Source organism: Pongo pygmaeus, chromosome 16 (genome assembly GCF_028885625.2).
Source record: "Pongo pygmaeus isolate AG05252 chromosome 16, NHGRI_mPonPyg2-v2.0_pri, whole genome shotgun sequence".
NCBI classification, from domain to species: Eukaryota; Metazoa; Chordata; class Mammalia; order Primates; family Hominidae; genus Pongo; species Pongo pygmaeus.
In genome coordinates, this window is record NC_072389.2 from 75759532 (window position 1) to 75765531 (window position 6000).

Here is a 6000-nt window from a genome sequence, read left to right on the forward strand (position 1 = left end):
GCCCTGGTAACAACGTCATCATCTGGTTAGCACTCAATTTGAAACAGCTAACAGACATCTAAAATTTTGCAAGCCTTGGCAATTACTGGGCAGAGCCGAAGCAGAAGCTTCGTCTGTGGGAACCAGCCCATCTATGAGGGTGTCATCAGCCACTCAGGGGACGTTCAGCATGAATAACATTGCCCCGAGGAAGCTTGTAATGCAAAACAACAGCAGCTCTTTCCCCAGCGGCTCCCCGAGGGTCCTCAGAGGCGGTTTTCTTGAGTTCCTACCGGGCTAAGGGAGAGCTGTCTCAGGGGTTCTGCTGAAGCTGACAGAGGCCAGCCCCTCTCCGCTCCCCACTTTCCCCCAGGGCTCTGCCTGCTGACACTAGTGCAATTACAGCAGCCTTCTGAGAGGCTGACAAAGAAAACGAAGGCTCTGAAACAGAAGAGAAGGACCCCCAGAGAGCCCCTGGGCTGTGGAGGCGTCAGGAAGGGCAGACACAGGCATGGTAGTCGGCCCTGGATTGAATCCAAGTTCTACTTTCACGAGCTGTGTGACCCTGGACAGCATACTTGACCTCTCTGAGTCTCAATTTTGTTATCTACAAAGACATCCTCCTAGTTGGTTTTGAGAATTGGCTAAAATGACAGAAATGCAATTATTCTGGAGAAACGAAAAAACTAAATCCACTGAAGCCTTCAATGGTGCCATGTTGTAGACGAAGGCTGTGGTTAAGGGTGTGGCATGTGGCATCTCAGACCTGAGTTTGGGTCGCAGCTACTTGCTGTGTGACCCTTGGAACCTCACTTAACCTCTCTGAGCCTTCATGTCTTCATCTGTATAATGGAAATATTTATGGTATTTTCCACAAAAGGCTAACAGAATGAAAATTAAAAGAGGAGAGCATGTACAAACTGCCTGGCTCATAATAGTCCTCAAAAAGTTGTTCTTCTCATATTCCCCAGGCGGCCTCGCCTAGGAGAGAGGGTGGCACTGCCGTTATCCACAGCCAAGCTCCCGCCTCAGCTGTGTGTCACCACACCGCCCTGGGCAGGCCTGGCCAGGCTGAGGGGCACAGACAAGCCCACAGCAGGCTGCCCGCCCAGTGGTTAGCTCAGGAAAGCCTCAAATTATACAATTTATGAAACCCAATCCAGTTTTCCGACTGGAACGTGTGATTAGAGAGATTACACATTCACTGTTGCAATTATGGTAATGTTGATGTGTGGACAGATAACTGGCAGCAGGGCTGTTCTGAACTGTCTATTTATAGGCTGAAGATGCTTGCTATCTCAAGGCAGACATATGGGCCATAAAGGCAGGCGACAAAAAACAGGAGGGGGAGAGCAAGCCTCCCCCGGAATGAAAAGACACCAAAGGAAGCCATAATTAGGGCTGGGATCGGCTTATGTAAATCAGGTAATACTTTCAAAACAGAGATGAGATCTGGTTTTAATAAAGCGCATTGGAACAAATGGTGGAATAATGACTTAATAAATCTAAATACAAATATTTTGTTCCGTCTCCAAAATGAACAGCCCTGGCATCTGCCGAGCCTGGGCCTGGGCGAGGGGGCGGCACCGTAGTGTTACTGTATTCTTTCACTCCCTCAGCAGGCTCGAAGATTTTAATTTTTAGCCTTCTGCTAAATTACATGGGCTGTCAGTCAACTGTGGGAGATATTTTGAGTAGGGAGATTTATACAAACACACAGAGCACACGCGGAAGACTCCGCACAATATCTTTTACACCGGCCGGGATGTAAATCATAGGTTGTTGGGAGCCCGATTACAGCTCTTCTGGAAATAGACTGCAGAGAAACCATTAGTAGCAGGAGGAATCTGGTGGCCCTCTTTGGTGCCCACTCACCCCGGTAGTAACCAGAGAAGCTCTTTGCTTGTTCTTTTTAGTACCTTTTCCCATCACTTCCCATCCCAACTCCATCCTCCTTCCCATCCCAACTCCAAACACACACACACACACACACCTGTGGGTAGGGTTTGGCCCAGGTGCTATGGGTTTGCAAACTCTATGCAAAGCCATGGCACATGGCCCAAACCCAACCCACAGATGTGTGTGTGTGTGTGTTTTGCTCAGCTAAACAACGTTGGCCTGAACACAGGGCAATTTAAAAAAATTAATGCAGATATTTTGAAATCAAGATATTCCCCATAAAATGTATATTTCCAGCTTCTCCTGATAGATCTGAAAATCTAGCCAGCAATGTGCAGTTTGCAGTCCTGCATGGTGACAGTGAGCTGGAACTGAAGATGTCAGGTGAATGTGGCTTCCGCTGCTCCTCACTGCCCCACAATCGCCACGCTCCACCTGCTTTACTTATGTTGTCTGCCTGGTCTCCAAGGCCATGACGTTTTTGACCACTGGTATAAATTCATCCCTTTTTACACATGATGGTCTGTGGCTCAGGAAATGGAATTGAGAATCACAAATAATGTATGCATAAATCACTAATGCATATATTATTATGTACTCAAATCTGGGTTTATTAAATAAGAAAAATGAAGACAATATAATATATAATATTAACGTAAAATTACAGATATATATGTGTGTGTGTATATATATGTGTGTGTGTGGGTGTGTATGGAGAGAGAGACAGAGAGAGAGAGAGAGAAGGGGGGTTTCAAGGATTCTTGCTTGGGAAAGACTGCTCCTTATACCATTCTAGTCCATTTCATCTTTTTCAATAGATGCTAGTTGTTACACTGATGTTCTTAACTTGACAGAGTTAAAAACTGATAACTTTATGCCAGTCCCCTATATTTTACTGATCTGTGAAATCCCAAAGAATGGGTATTTCTTGCCCCAGTTATGAGATATTTGTAGATTCTCAGAATTGGAGGGCAGCTCTGAGGGCGTCCACTCATCATCCATCCATCCTTACATACATCTGCCTGTGTGTCCCTCCATCCACCCATTCACTGATACTTGTTCATCCATGTGTCCATACATTTGTTCAACTGTCCATATATACATACATACATCTGCTTGTCTATCTATCCATTCATACCTCTGTTCATCTGTACATCCATCCATCTACCTACCCATCTAGACATTCACCCAACTGTTCAATGCCCAGAGCTCCCCTTCCTGCTAGTCTGCTCTCTCCAAGTGGATATTCAGTAAGTCTTCCTGTTCTGGTCAGCTCCGGCTGTTAGAGAGTTCTTCCTGTGGAAACCTGTGTCCTCACTGAAACGCATGTCCTTGTGACTTCCAGCTGTCAGTCTGCTTGAGGGCTTTGCAAATACTCAAACCTCATATCTCTGTCAACTCCTTAACAGAACTCTCTATCCTCCTTCCTCAAGCTTCATCGCTCATCAAAGGCCACCTGTCTTTTCTTCTCCTGGACAGATTCCTTGGAGCCCTTCCATGAATCCTTCTGTAACAGGAATTTGGAACTTCTTGGCCAGGCTCCCTGTTCTTCCTCATGATGGCATTTCACTGTGGGCCCTGAGCATCCCAGAGTTTAGTGGGCTCTCTGCTCTCTCACCACGGATGCTGTTTCTATGGCCTCATTTGGGGTCTGGATGTCCTCATCTCACTGGTGACATGTGGGTTGTCAGGTCCCCCAAGCCTGCTAGTTATTTTCACACATACCACTAATTTCCCATGTGGACATCAACAGTGACCATGGACCCAGCTGAAAAAGTGCTTTTTTGGGGTTTTATTTTCCTGCCAGAAGGGATTAAAAGTATTTCCTCCTGTTAAACACTATTTTCAACCACTTGCCATCAATGTTAACATCCTCAACAAGACCTGGCTTTATGCAACATGAACTGGTTGGCTTCCCTACAAGGAGGAATTTCTGGGTCTGAGAAGGCCTCTCCGTGCCCCAACCCCCAATACTTGTCTTGTCTGCAGGTGAAGCTTGGCATTTCCCCATTAGCACATCATTGATTTTGTAAGGCTTTGGGCCTGGTTAGGATACTCATGTGCCCTTGAATGGGAGGTGGGTTTACATCATGCTCTATTCTTGGTCATTTATGCCATGTGTGGGGACAGGAAGGTTTTTAAGGTCAAAGTTTGATAGAAGGTGAAAGGGAGCCTCTAGGAAGGCCTGGTCTTGAGCTGGGGTGGGAAAATAGACAAAATGGAAAGCACAAAGTTCAACTTCACTCTTTTGCCTTAAATGAGGTCGAGATGGTTCTCTCAGCACTCAGTGAATCTTATACTTTTCAGTGCCCACTGTACAATGCCACTGCTTCTCAGAGGCTCTGCCTTCCTCATAGCACGCTAAGGTCCTTGGCTTCTCTTGCGTTCCTCTCTGAGCCTCACTCCAGGCCTGGTGCTCCTTTCTTACACATTCCTTGACTAGGACCAGATGATCCAGGGAGACTCAGCCCTGGTCTTCCTATGGGCTGCACTCTGAGATGGGAGAACTCATCCACTCCGAATCACCAGCAGATACCTCGGGGCCCCCTGTGACACTGATGAGCCAACCAGCATGTTTGTTTATGTGCCCACAGTAGTGGGAGGGCCTTTTGTGAAGGGGAGAGGCAACTCAGCATTACTAGAAGGACATGTTCAGACACCCAAGGGTGTGTGTGCCGGGACCAGAAACACTTCCCTTCCTGGGAGACAGGAAGGGTTGGTGGAGGAGTTGAACTGCTGGAGGATATTCCAGGCACAGCACGGGATATGACTTGTGAGCGGGATGGAGCTCAGTGACAGGAAGGAGGTTGCCACAGTCGATTTTATGTATCAACTTGACTAGACCAAGAGATGCCCAGATAGCTTGTAAAACATGATTGCTGGGTGTGTCTGTGAGGGTGTCTGGAAGAGACTAGCATTGGAATCCATAGACTAAGTAAAGATGATTGCCCTCACCAATGCAGGTGGGCATCATGAGGGCCTCTGAGAACCTGGTTACGACAAGAAGCAGAGGAGGGGTGAATTTGCTCTCTGGGACATTCATTTCCTCCCGCCCTCATACAATGGTGCTCCAGGTCCTCAGGCCCTCAGACTCAGCCTAGGAGCAACAGCATTGGCCCCACAATCCTCAGGCTTAGGACACAAACTGGGACTTACCCAACTGGTTCCCTTCTTAGGCCTTTGGACTGAGATTGAATTACTTCACTGGCTTTTCTTGGCCTCCAGCTTGCTGACAGCAGACTGAGGGACTCAGCCTCCCTAGTCACATGAGCTGATCCCTCATCATAAATCTCATTTTGTATAGCTCTATACATCCTACTGGTTCTGTTTCTCTGGAGAACCTGCTAGCACAGAGAGAGATAGACAGATGGGGGAAGTGATGGTGGGAAGGGTGGTGGTGTGGAATGGGTCTGAGTGAACTAGCAGGTTCACAACAACTATTAATGATGACCCTCGTATCTCAAGTACCTCCTATGTGTCAGACACTGGGCTGACTGCTTAATATAAATAATCTAATTTCACCCTCCCTGCAGATGCTTAGGAGTGACAGGATGAAACTGATTTCCTTATTTACTTGGGAATATTCACATAGTAAGTTGCCCTACCTTCTTCCAATAAAGAGAATTCTGAATATACCCTCTGAGCTTACCTCCTCCAACCTTCTCCTAAAGTGGAGGGAGGGGTAGGGAAGGGGAGGAGAAGAGTCCTGTTCACACGGCACTGCGGGGAGCACTTCATGATCACACTGTGTGAGACGTTTCAGAGCAACTGGGGAGATGGCAAGAGGATTGGGGAGTGAAGAAAGTGATTTTGCGGGGGAAAGTTATTGTGTATAATTTGAGAGTTTCTAGTAAAAATGGAATTCCTTCTCAATTATTTTTGGCTGCAGAATTGGACTGGACCACATGGGGCCCTGGATCTATAAAGGTTACGTAGTTATGATTGTCTTTATTTATAGATGAGGCAACGAATGCTAAGAAAAGTTAAGTGATTTCCTCAAGACCACGCTGCTAGAAGTGATGAAGTCAGGACTTGAACATGGGCCACCTGCCTCTGCACAATGCACTTGCTCTCTCTGCTGCGTATTTCCCGGGTCTAAACAAGTGAGAGAAACATTTCCTC